The sequence below is a fragment of the Myodes glareolus genome, chromosome 9 (assembly GCF_982192425.1).
Source record: "Myodes glareolus chromosome 9, mMyoGla1.1, whole genome shotgun sequence".
Classification (NCBI taxonomy): Eukaryota; Metazoa; Chordata; class Mammalia; order Rodentia; family Cricetidae; genus Myodes; species Myodes glareolus.
Genome location: NC_142034.1, coordinates 41,620,197 through 41,633,432, shown reverse-complemented (window position 1 = coordinate 41,633,432; position 13,236 = coordinate 41,620,197). Strand labels below are relative to the sequence as shown.

At 45.9% G+C, this 13,236-nt stretch overlaps 1 protein-coding gene across 1 annotated transcript in view; it reads right to left on the bottom strand.

Moving 5' to 3' along the window:
• Asic2 (acid sensing ion channel subunit 2) overlaps window positions 1-13,236 on the bottom strand; it is a 1,092,647-nt gene that overhangs the window by 728,075 nt on the left and 351,336 nt on the right. The window lies entirely within an intron of this gene.

Genomic DNA, 13,236 nt, shown 5'->3' with positions numbered 1-13,236 from the left:
ACTCCTGCCCTTCATGGGGCAATGCTTCTCCTGCACTGGACAACAGTGTCCCCTGCACTGCTCCGTGTTCTGTCTTTCTATGCTACATCCGTGAGATGGTATTTCTCCGGTGCGTATCTGCCCCCTTTTCTACAAACTCCTGGGAAGTCAAGACTAGCTTTTCTTTCTCATCTGCTCAAACATTCCTGGCAGATCTCATGCAGTGAAGGTTCTGCTCCACTTGGGCACAGCACCCCAGTGACAGCCACTTGGACACACCCACCATCTCTAACAGCCAGGTTCTGTGTATAACACACCTCCAAGGTCCCACCACTAGGGACAGAGACTGGTTCTGGCTTCTAGTGCTTGGATCCTGGAAGCTGCTGTGCAATCCTCACTGAGACCCGAGACCTTGTCTGCCCTCAAAAGAAGCCCAAGTAAGAAGAGAGGAGGGAGATTCTGGTGGGTTCTTCTCGCTGTGGCAGGACTGTGCTCGCAGGACAGACAGGAGATGCTTTCTCTCTTGGGATTTCTCTCTGGTGCCTCCCGTATCCTCCCGAACATGAGAGAAGCATGACTCCTCGACTGGTCCTGTTTCTTTTCTGTTCCTCCCCATATGGTGCTAGTAGCACTGAGAGATCAAGTTTCCTGGTGACTAATTACTGCTATTAAAGCTTACATAGGTGTTGGGTCCCCATGGGATCTCTATGTCATCAGAGGGTCCCACAGATGATACACCAAGCACAGATGCACAGAAACACTCACCTGTGCGCTGGCCTCAACCTTGCACAGAACAAACCAGAAAAACTGAAAGAGTTGTTGTGACGATCACTACAGGAACCTGCCTTTCCAGCCCATTTCTTGCCTGTGTCCTCTCAAATTTACAGGGCTGTGCTGGATCCCAGGCTGTGCGCGGCAGGGGTATTAGCTGCAGGAGGGGCTTAGAAAGTCAAAAAGGAGTTAATTAGTTTATCAAATCCTTCATGTTGATGCCACAGGGGGAAAAACTGATTCCCGGAAAAAGTCTGAGCTCCTGTTTCTCCCATTACTAAGCACAGGTCTGGTGGAGGACCAAGGACAGCAGTCACAAAAATCACAAACACTGCCCCTAGAGGCAGGATGTCAGATTGCAATAACAAATAGCTTTTCCTGGTCTGGCAGGTGTGTGCGTGTGTCCCTGAATACGTATGTATCTTTATGTGCATGTACATGTGTGTGTGTGTGTGTGTGTGTGCAACGTGTGTGAAATATGACAGCTCTCAATGCCCGTATGTGGACCTACCTTTTATTTTTATTTTTTTATAAATGTATTTATTTCTTTTACATCCTGGCCGCAGGTTTCCCTCCCTCCTATCCTTCCAGTCCCTTCCATGCCCCCCTGTTGTTCCCACCCCTCAATCCACTCCCCCATTTCTGTTTAGGAAAGGACTTGTCTCCCATGAGTATCAACAAAACATAAATATCAAGTTACAGTAAAAATAAGCACCTCCCCATGTACTGAGGCTGGGCGAGGTGGCCCAGCATGGGGACTAGGGTCCCGAAAGCCAGTAAAAGAGTCAGAGACATCCCCTGGGGAACCTACCATTCTTTAAGAGCTACTGAAAAGCTTGTTTTTTTAATTTGTTTTTTCTTTTTAATGAATTCCACATGTTTAATCTTTTTCGAGAAATAATTAGTTTACATAGCTCTGCTGCACTGCTGTGGTATTCATGGAAAACTTACATCCTTTTCTGAACCTGAGACTTTTACACTTCTATTGACAGCCACGGATCCAGCTGTCTCTACAGAGCCGTTTGCCCAAATTGGGATGAATTTTTAAAATGTAATCGCTCAAGAAAAGCTGGCTAATTGGACACGACTTTCAGCTAAACACACATTATACAAAATATTCACTCTATTACAACACAATTAGTGATCTTGCCGGTATGCAAACAAAGGATAAAAATACGTCTATGAAATAAAGATAGAATGCCCGTAAGCAGCATGTGCTGGTATTTCAGATTCATCTGAACATCACTCAGTTACCAATGGAATACCCAACACACGTGGTGAGACTCGAGTTCAACCATCTTTGCTGTTTTGCTGCTATTTAGTCATATCAAAACAGTCAAAATATATGCAAAGTAAACTTAAATGCATACACATATGTATTCATACGTAAATAAGATTTTAACAAATAAAGCAAGGTGTAGATTGTGTTATATAAACTTTCATATATAGAGAAAATTTTGTCTTATGTAAACATTTGTATGCATAATTATGAGGGTACATTCTGTTGTGTGCCATGCATGTGTGTTTGTGTGTGCACATGTGTGCTTAGGTGCACTCACATGTATATGCACACGCATGTAAGGCCAGAGAATACCTCCAGTGTTATTCTTCAGGTCACAAACAATTTTTAGGGGAGAGGGGACATGGTCTGGGGCTCACCAAGTAGGTTAGGCTGGCTGACCACTGGGTGAACTCTGGGGATCCCTCTGTCATGGCTTCCCTAGTTCTGGGGCTGTGAGTGTGTGCCGTCAAGCCCAGCTTGGTTTTTAAACTTGGGTTCTGGGGTCTGAATGAGTTCATAGATACCTATGATTATAAGGCAAGTACTTTATTCACTAAGTCATTGTCCCAAGTCATAGAAAAAGGAGGATAAGATCCATTTCGTTTATTTGGGGCAATGACTTCATTTTTGCTTCTCAACTATTCGGATTTATGATCTGCCTTAGTGCTTAGCCCTGAGCAGATACCCAGCAGCCTGAGAAGCTCAGTGGTTTGGGAAGACCAATACCCAAGCCCATGGGGACCAGTTTGACTCCATATTAGTTCCTGGGACCCAGGGCAGAAACTATGTCTATGGCTCTTAAGAGGCTGCAACCTTGCAGTGGTTCCCATTCCTTTCTCTGTGCCCTTTGGGTGGGGGGAGGATTTGGAGTAGAGTGAGGGATAGATTATGGAAGCTACCACTGTTACACAGGGAAACAAATTGTGACCTTAATAAATTCACTTCTACACTGATATGAAAACCAAGATTTATTATAATTTGGTTCCTGACTGTCCCTCAGAGGAGCATATGCTCAAAAGACTTGCTCCCCAAGTTCTTACTACTGAGAAGCAATGGAACCATTAAGAGGGCCCTAGTGAGAGGTCCCTCTAGTGGCTCTCTGGTCCCTTCTTTACTGTGTTTTGCTGTTGTTCCTTTTGTGTTCTGTTCTGTTCCATGTCTTGTCAGGCTGTGCTGTTTCCCCACAGGCCAAAAGTCATTGTGTGACCAACCCATCATGGATTGGAAGTCCTGCAATTGTGGGTCAAAATTTTATAGTCATAAGTCTGTTTTCTCAGGTGTTCTCTTACAGAAAGCTGATCAACACAAAGTGAAAAAAAAAAGTATCCCTAAATGTAGGGATATGATGAGCAGGACAGGACTGTCACCATTTTGTGGCTATTTCAGGAAGTAGTGAGGAATTTTGCTTCCACAGACTAGTAACTCAGTTCACAGCCATCCTCAGGATGTCCTTACTAAGGGGACATATGACATCCCTGACTACAGCTCCCTGCACTAGCTGCAGCTCTCCAAGGCAGCGCAGGCTGAGCATCTCTCTCTTCGTAGATTGTCAGCATCAGCCTCATACATGACGCATGGGGGAGGGGTGGCTCTGAGGCATCTGCTCGTGTGAAGAGTGTGGGAAGAAGGGCAGAGCACAGAGGTAAGGGGTTGTGTCTGTGGAAGGAACTTCAAGTCTGTGATTTCCGGTCCCTTGTGGTGCCTTGGTCATCGTCCCTTGCTCCCCATTGCTCTGTCGTAGTAGTTAAACCTACAGTTTAAGCCCCGCCCTTTGCCTCAGCCCTCCCCCTAAATAAAGTGGAGAAAGAGAAACCTATCTAGGAAAATAAACTCGACCTAAGTGTCAGAGTTAAAGTCAGAGCAGGCAATTGTACCACAAGGACATGTGCTCAACTATGTTCAGAGCAACATTGTTTGTCATAGCCAGAACCTGGAACCAATCTAAATGCCCCTCGACCAAAGAATGGATAAGGAAAATGTGGTACATTTACACAATGGAACACTACACAGCAGAAAGAAATAATGACATCTTGAAAATTTCTGGCAAATGGATGGATCTAGAAAACATCATATTGAGTGAGGTAACCCAGACCCAAAAAGACAAATATCATATATACTCACTCATAAGTGACTTTTAGACATAAGTTAAAAACAAAAATAAAAAAGCCTACAATTCACACTCCCAGAGCACCTAGACAACAAAGAAGGCCCTAAGAGAGACATACATGGATCTAATGTACATGGAAAGTGGAAAAAGACAAGATCTCCTGAGTAAATTGAGAGCATGGGGACCATGGGAGAGGGTAGAAAGGGAGGGGAGAGGATGGGAGGCAAGCGGAGAAAAATATATAGCTCAATAAAAACAATTAAATAAATAAAACAAAATAAGGTCAGAGCAGGGGTCAGGTCTGTCTCCAAATCCGGGGATCTTTCTCCATCAGTTCTGACTTCAATTAATTGTGAGGAGACCTCGGATCTGAGTTTCCTGGCTAATTTATTGAAGGTCAGAGGCCATGGATCTCAGTAATTATTACTTCACTGGGGATTCACATCATGCCAGATGTGTAGTATGTGGTCAATAAAGATTTACAGAGTGGCTGAGTAAGGGATCAGTGGAGGAAGAACACAGCTCTAGGCTCTTGATCTGGCCACTGTAGTCAATCAACTCAGGGAACCACAGGCCAGATTGGTCTCCCCTGGGATACCAGCTTCCACCTGTGGCCTCTAGCCTTGAGGCCTTGCAGGCAAGTTCATCAATATATTCTGTATCACAAAAGCTGTCTCTTTTCATGTGCACAAGGGCAGGAGTGTGTGTGTGTTGGTATGTGTGCACATGAGCATGCATGCTCACAATGAGTGTGTACGTCAGAGGACCTCAGATGTCTTCTACCTTTTGTGTGAGGCAGCATCTCTCATTACCCTGGGACCTTTCCATGTAGGTCTGATTAGGTGGCCTGCAAACTTCCAGACACACTCATGTCTCTGTCTCCAATCATGTCAGAACTAAAGCCATGTGATATGGTGTGTGTGTGTGTGTGTGTGTGTTCTGTTTCTCTAGAGAACCCTGACTAATATACGTATTTTGCTTGCATGCCTGTCTGTTTATTATGTGTGCAGTGTTTGTGGAGGCCAAAGAAGGCATTAGAACCCCTAGAACTGAACTTACAGATGGTTATCAACAACCATGTGCATGCTGGGAATTGAACTTAGGACCTCTGGAAGAGCAGTCAATGCTCTTAGGCACTGAGCCATCCCTCCAGTTATTAACTTTGTTTTTGGCAAAGGTTCTGGGCAACCAAATCAGGCCCTCACACTTGCAATGCAGTTGGCTTCCAAATATCCCAGCCTACATGACCTGCACTGGCCAAAGCTGTGCGAGTGAAGCTGGGGGCGGGGGTCAACTCTAGACGAGCATTCTTGGTCAGTGTAGGGCATGCTAGAATTCCTCTTCCCTTCCACACGTCTGGGGAGCATGGTGTGAACAGCAGTTGTTCTTTCATGCTGGGTCCCAGAGTGAGTAAGTACAGGCCAGAGCAGACTCCTCAGCTTCTACCTGTGGGAGATGTGTCTATAGTCCCTGAGACTTCCTGGTCCCTGGGCATTGCAGTCATCCGTGTTATGACTGAGGCTTCTCTTCTGTCCCCTCCTATATTGTTTAAAACTGCTGTTAATCTTTTTGTAAAAAAAAATATTCTATTTTATTTACGTGTGTGTGTGCATGACTGTGAACACATACGTGTGTGTGTGTGTGTGTGTGTGTGTGTGTGTGTGTGTGTGTGTGCCTTCAGACGCCAGAAGAAAATGTTGGCTCCCTTGGAGCTGGAGTTCTAGGCATTTTTGAGCTGCCCGATATGGGTGATGGGACATGAACTCAGGCCCTCATGATTGGACAGTAAGTGTCTTGATCATGTAGCCATCTCTCTTGTCCCTGCTCATCTTGTGGTGGGAAACTCCTGGAAACTCCTGCTGCATCAGATCTACCCTGGGGAACACTCCTCTCTCCTTTCTGGTCTTTGTTCCCCCTTACTAAGTGTACAGAGCAGCTGGCCTTTCCTGAGTCTCCCGAGCAAAGTTTACCCTGCTGATTCCACAGCCCCATTTCTCTCCTTTGCTTCTCCTCTCTGTTTTCTCAGCATCTTTTGACGTACACCTGTAAAACTGCTCACCTATCAAACCATTGTTAGCCAGGAACGGGGTCAGTGACCCTCCATGATTCCCAGGTATTCCTTCTTTCTGGAGAAGAGAGAGCCATGGACAGAAATAACTGTGATAGAGACAGAGTGGGCCTCGGTAGGGTGGGAGCTCGGAACAGCTTTTTTTTCCCCTCCTCTCTCTGGTCCGTCTGGCCAACTGACTTTATCAACCTTTTTTACCCACGCAGAGATGATATCTCAGGCAGGTTCTTCAATTTCCTGTCACTTTCAGGAAATGAAAAATCCTTTGCTTGCTGCTAGTATCAAAATAGTGGGATGTCTGCCATGGCATGCCCACTCCCCTGTAATTCCTAATATTTAGTGTCAGGCTTCTTCCCAGTGTCCCTGGAAGCCTGTGACAGGATGTGGCAATGGGCCTAGAAGCTTTCGTTGTTCGTCTCTCTCATTCTTGCTGATCCCTCTGGGAAGGCAACCTAGTCTTTGGGGATAGAGGAGGACACGGATGACCTCCTGCACTGGTGCTGACTGGTTTGGCTTTGGAGTTGAATGTGATATTCCAAGACAGGATTTTTCCTTTGGGCAGAGGCCTGGAGTCTTTGAACCCTCACCCCATAGGTTGTACTGCTCAGCGAATTCTTAGGGAAGGTCAGTGACTCCCTCTTCACACTCCTTTAGAAGCTGTCCTTGGCAGGGCTGCTTCCTTTGTCTTTTCTCCGCCCTTCTGCGAGGTTGTCACTCCTTCCCTGGTTCTTTGTAGGCGCTCATGTTCTTTTACCCAGAATCCTTAATTCTACCAGAAGCCACAGCTATAGTGCTTATGGGGCTAGCTTTAGATGCCCACAACTTAGACCAGGTGGGGAGATCTGGAATATTCTTCCTTAGTCTTTAATTCGCTGACAGGGACTAGCCTCAGAAAACCAACCGTGGTGCTCTAGTTAGAGAAGAATGGAGACGGGGTCACATGTCCTGCAGGAGGGAGACCCTGCACACCACATAGTCTTCCTGCTGTGTCCCTCCTTTCCTCCCCTACAGAAGCTCTTAGTGTCATGAGCCCTCCTTTACCCCACCGTGTTGGAGCTCTGAGCATGACAGGCCATCCGAAACTGATTCCTCTCTACCAACTTCGCTCTCTCAAGTGCTGACCTTCAAATAACAGACGGCACGGACCTTTTTCAAGTCAAATCTGTGTGGTCTTTTGTGGCCCTCCCCACTCTGACTCCTGTTCCCAGTCGTCTGCTGAGGCAGCAGCCAGTCACCCTCATGGAGAAATCCTTCAAAAGGAGGCCTTTGTTCTCCCATAGTGAATGACTCAGGAAAGGCACGTCACACTCTCCAGCCACCTCCTTAAAGTCACTCTAGAGGGAGAGCAGCACTGGCTAGCACTTCCTTGGTAAAGGAGCAACACTCTAAGGAGAAAATGGCCCTTTCCGACTTTTCAGCTGCTAGCCCTGATGCCCCACCCACATCAAGTGTTGCATTAAGAGCTGAACTCATTTTGGGTAGCTCCAGTCACCTACACTGCAGCGGCAGGGTAACACTTCACTCTGAAATGTGATTTGCTTAAAAATTTCCTTCTTCTTCTTCTTCTTCTTCTTCTTCTTCTTCTTCTTCTTCTTCTTCTTCTTCTTCTTCTTCTCCTTCTCCTTCTCCTTCTCCTTCTCCTTCTCCTTCTCCTCCTCCTCCTCCTCCTCCTCCTCCTCCTCCTCCTCCTCCTCCTCCTCCTCCTCCTTCTTCTTCTCCTTTCCTTCCTCTTCTTCTTTTTCTCCTCCTCTTTTTTCTTTCATTTTCTTATCTTCCCCTATCTTCTAATAATTCCTAGGATGCTCAGCTGGCCTGCTGAGGCTCGGGGTGGAGCCTAACTTATTGGGACTGTCAGGATCAAGGTTTTGCACCTAGTAGCTCTGGTGAGGACACTACTCCATCTTCCGTTGTCAGCTGGTGTGTTGGGAACAACCACTGTCGACATAGACACTGGCTTGGAGAGAGAGGCAACTGAGAAGCTTGGCTGGCTTTCTTAGGGTAAAGTAAGCACACATCCTTGTACAATGTTGTTCTTTGGAGAAGCATCCCAGAGCAAATTAGTATGAGGGACTCAGCATCTGCCAGTAACTGTGGAGTTCAGGCTCGTGTTGGGAAGCCCTGTTTCCTTGTTCTTTTCTGACATCTCACTATGCATATTCTGTCCTTGGAACCCATCTCAACCGTTTTCACAACGTGTTTTAGTCATTTTCTCCCTGGGACTTTGCTGTGTCTTTCAAAAATGTAGTTCCTGATAATTGCAGAACCCGTGTTCTAAGATGGACTATTGGAAGCATATCCAATGACTGTGAAGAGATCCTGCTTACTCGTGTGTGTGTGTGTGTGTGTGTGTGTAATAGATGTGGTATGTGTGGTCTCTGTGTGCATGTGTGTGTGATGTATATGGTATGTATTGTGTATGTGTGCATACTGTGTTGTATGAGGGGGTATGTGGTGTATGTGGTCTCTCTCTTTGTGTATGCTCTCTTTCTGTGTGGTAGGTAGTATGTGGTGGTGTGCATGTGTGTATATGTGGTATGTAGCACATCTGTGAGCATGTGTGTGTGTGTGTGTGTGCATGCTCTGTGAGTGTCCATGCATTCCTTGTGTGTGTGTGGTGTGTGTGTATGTGCTCTATCTCTGGGTATGTAGTGTGTGCATGCATGCTCTGCCTGTGTACGCTCTCTCTCTCTTTCTGTGTGGCCTTTTTATAACAACTGCTACTTTGGAGACGTTTCCTTGGCTGAGTTACTTTGGCTTCCCCTGCCTAAGCCTTTTACAAGAATTAAGCTCCCTTGTCCCTCCTCTCCCCCTGCAAATGTGGATTTCTAAATTCTAAAGACAAGTCCCACCTAAATGTAACTGAGATTAAGTATGAGACAATCTTTTTTTTTTTTTTTTACATTTTTAGAACCCAGGTGAACTCTGCAATTCTCTCTAGCCTTTTGTTCTCTACCACAGTTAATGCAGAACAGGCAATGCCATGAGCTTTAACTTGCAGAAAAGTAACAAAGTGCAGTATCTATGCTAGAACGTTGCAACTAGCCCTGAGGGTGAGGCTGAGGTTGCTTGGGAGGTTCCAGCCAGAGGGGGAAGAAGACACACCCTGGGATTGGAAGGTCGGGCTCTGAACACAGCCCGCATTTGTCTGTGCCTCTTCTAGTTTCCAAAGTCCTTTGCATTTCCATGATCTCCAGGATGAAGTTTTGAGGTCCACAGCCTCTGCATCTTCTTGAGATGCCTTCCTCTGGACCGGCCTGACTCCCTCCTATCAACTCTCATCATGGACGACTGGGCTTGTCAGTTCTGAGCAGCTGGGATCTCAGACCCGTAACACTATGGTAACAGATTTCACATAAATATGTTTAAGTATAAACTAGGAAGAAGAGGATTAAAAAAAGCCCTGAAGAAGCTTTTGATTTAAGATGGAGGTTGAAACCAGAAACCATGCTTACTTTTAAGCCGCGAATGCAAGAAGCTTTAGGATGCTGTTGACATGGGTTTTAAGGATCGAGGCATCTTGAATCAATTCGCTTGAGTATAAATGTAGGGGAAATGCTTAGTAGATACTTGTATGAGATTCAGTTAGATCTCTAATTAGTTTGCATCGGTTTGACCTAAAGATTCTACTAAAGCTATATCCTACAGAGGTCAAAGAACATTCCTGTCTTACTGAAAGGTTTTCAGAGTTCTAAGGGTAATTGTTATGTAACCTTGAGTCTGTGAATATTTATTTGAAAACCCTGCATATATTAGAACGTTTGTTCTGGAAACTGTATTAGCTAAGGCTGTACACTTTGCTCTCTATAGACATGGATTTTCTTCTTCTTCTTCTTCTTCTTCTTCTTCTTCTTCTTCTTCTTCTTCTTCTTCTTCTTCTTCTTCTTCTAGATAATTAACCATTGACTGTGGTTTCATTGATTTAGTTCCAATTAACTCAGAGCATGTAACATCTGCATAGCATCTCTTGGAAGTGGAAACAGAGCTAAAAACATTCTTTATTGTAGGAAGTTCCATATACACTTCAACAGAGCGACTCTAACAGTTTAATTTACAAATCGACATAGGATTCTTGTTAACAGTATCTAAGGGCTCTAGGACCCCTTGATGCTTAAAAAAAGAACAAGAGTACCCCAAGTTCACTTCTCCTTCTCTTTGTGGAGACCCACACAGCAAACAAGGAGGAAAAACATCTCAGAGAGAAGTCAGCATCATTCCTAATGTGGCTCGGTGAGAGGGTTGCTTTAGTGTTGAACAATTGAAAGGAATACCTGTGGGGTCTGATAGACTAGAATCCCAGCGCCAGCCCTGTAGTTCATCCCACTTCCTGCGTTTATCTTTGTACAATGAAAGGCGTACTCAACACTACCGAAGAACCTGATCAGTGGATGATGTATCTGGAGACCACCTTGACCACACACAGCCCCGACCGGACATGTGTTTTGTGTTGTTGATGTCATTGTGTCATTACTACACCCATGATTCTTTGACCGTAAGATGCCTCACCGCGATGCAAGGCATGTAGAAGCTCAGTCCATGCCAGATCTCTGCCGTGTAATGAGGTTAACGTCTTTATAAGGCACCCCCCCCATTTCCCAGGTTGTAAATCTGCCTCTCACCCTTGTAGCCAGCTGCCTCTTGAACACGAACCAATTCTCTGTAATCAGGCCCACGGAGATGGCAGTTCCCCAGCCTGCCTCTGCTGGGTACCCACTGCTTTATCGCTCTCCTCGCTTCGAAATAAAATACTCTACGGCGTTAATGCTTCTCAGATTGAAACCTGCAGGGCTGGATTTTCAATTCCCCCTCTGGGATGGTAGCAGAACTGATCTTCCGGAAGACAGATTGAGAGATCTCTGAAAAGGCCATAGATCTACTGCCAGACAGGGAGAGAATGTCCCGGTCCAAAGGAGCATAGTGGCCTACGGGAGCTTTGTCCAGCTGGGGTAGTGAGGAGCCAGCAATGCAGTCATATTGGAACACTAACGTTAAGGGGACCCATGGAGACGGGAAGGGGCTGTGTTTATAGTTCACTGTGCACCAGACTCTGAGTCAAGAGCTCTGTGCTCTGTCCCAGATACACAGGATAAAAGTCCATAACAACTTTCAATTAATTAATTTATTTTTGTTTTCATGAGACAGAGTTTAGCTACATAGCCTTAACTGGCCTGGTACTTACTACGTAGCTCAGGCTGTCTTCAAACTCACAGCAATCCTCCTGCCTCCGTTTCTTGAGTGCTGGGATTATAGACATACACCATCAAACCCAGCTATTATAAAAATTTCACCATGAACATTCAGAATGGACACTGCCCCGTTCTCTTCTCTTCCCCCTCTCTCTCTCTCTCTCTGGAACTTGTGTATACTAGGCAAACTTGTTACCATTAAGCCACATTCCCAGGCCTTTTCCTACTTTTCATCTTCAGACAGTGCCTCACTAAGTTATCCAGGCTGGCCTTGGATATCTCTGTAGCCTCGGCAAACCTTGGGCTGTGATCTCCCCGCCTCAGCTTTTGAGGAGCTGGATTAGAGGCCTGTACCACGGGCCGGGACCAGTACCTCCAGTCTATCCTAGATGAGTGTCTAGCCTGCCAATGCGACCATCACTACCACCCTTCAACCTGCTGATCCAGAAACCGAGTGCCAGAGAGGTCAAGGTGACCAACTGAAGGTCTCCCCCAGAGGAGCAGCGGAGTCTGAAGTGCAGCCTGCTGGATGCATAGCAGACAAGTGTCTACAGCATCCCTCAGCTTCCACATGCGGATTCAGCCAGGTTTACCAGATGTTCTTTTTAGCTCTACCTCTGTATAATACACTGTGTTTCCATCTCATTCCCTTTCTCTGTATCTGTTCTTTGAGCCTCTACATTTGGGTAGAAACTGAATCCGAGCTGAGGACCCCCTAGCAGCCCTGAGTGTTGTTCGAGGGGTCCATGGGTGCACATGTTGGAGTTGCCCGCACAAGCCTGTGGGGAAGATCTGCAGAACACCACGAAGGATCTTGGGGAGCTGTTGGCTACAGGATCAGCATTAGAAATCTCTTTTACACATTTATGTTCACATTACACCTGAAATTTGACTCTAGAGGAGGAAGAAAACAGAGAAACCAATGCCGTGGGGCTCATATGCAGCAAGAAGCCTCCAACCTCCTCTTTATGCCTGATGATCTTTCCGGTCAGTTAACTTAAAACTCTGTGTTTAAAATGTTTAAACTGAGCAGGCATTGAGATTCTAGAAGAGACTCAGAGCTTGTTTAGCTACTTTAAAAAATGCATCTGAGTGCATTTTAAAAATGTAGCTTGTTTAGCTACTTTAAAAAAGTGCCTCTATGGCCAGCTGTACTTTAAGTGAGGTGGCCAGAAGGAAAACAATAGCAAGAGGGAAAATGATTTTTTTCCCCAACTAATAACTTTTCACACCTCGTTTTGCCATTAAAGCCCCCTATGGCAGGGAGCCTGCTACCCAGCTGAGCAAGGAATTGGCTCCTTCCTGACTTAGCTTTAGGCAAATACGAATTTATATGGTGTGTGTGTGTGTGTGTGTGTGTGTGTGTGTGTGTGTGTGTGTGACTTAGAGTGAACCTAATTCATTTCAAGAGGTGCAGGCCAATCTCTTCTTTCTATTTCTATTATACTTTTTCAGCTTGGGCCATTTTCCCCTCTGAAATTGCACGGGACTGGGAAGGGAAAGGAGAAAGGAAAAGCAACTTGAGTGTGGAGTTTCCAAGACACAGGACATCTTATAAATTCATGGCCTCTCCTCGTTCCTCTTCTGTGGCTGTGATAACACACTCTGACAAAAGCAACCTAGGGGAAAACAGGTTTGTTCTGGCTCAGGAGTTCAGTACATTGCAGCCGGGGTCAGGGCACCAGGAGCTTGAAGCAGCCATGGCTTCACTTCAGAAAGCAGAGAGTAATGGATGCTCAGCGCTGCTCAGCTCTCTTTCCCTGCTTACATAGTCCAGGGCCCCGCCTAGGGAATGGCACCACCCACAGTGGGCAGGTCTTCCCACCCCAGCGAATGCAGTCCAGGC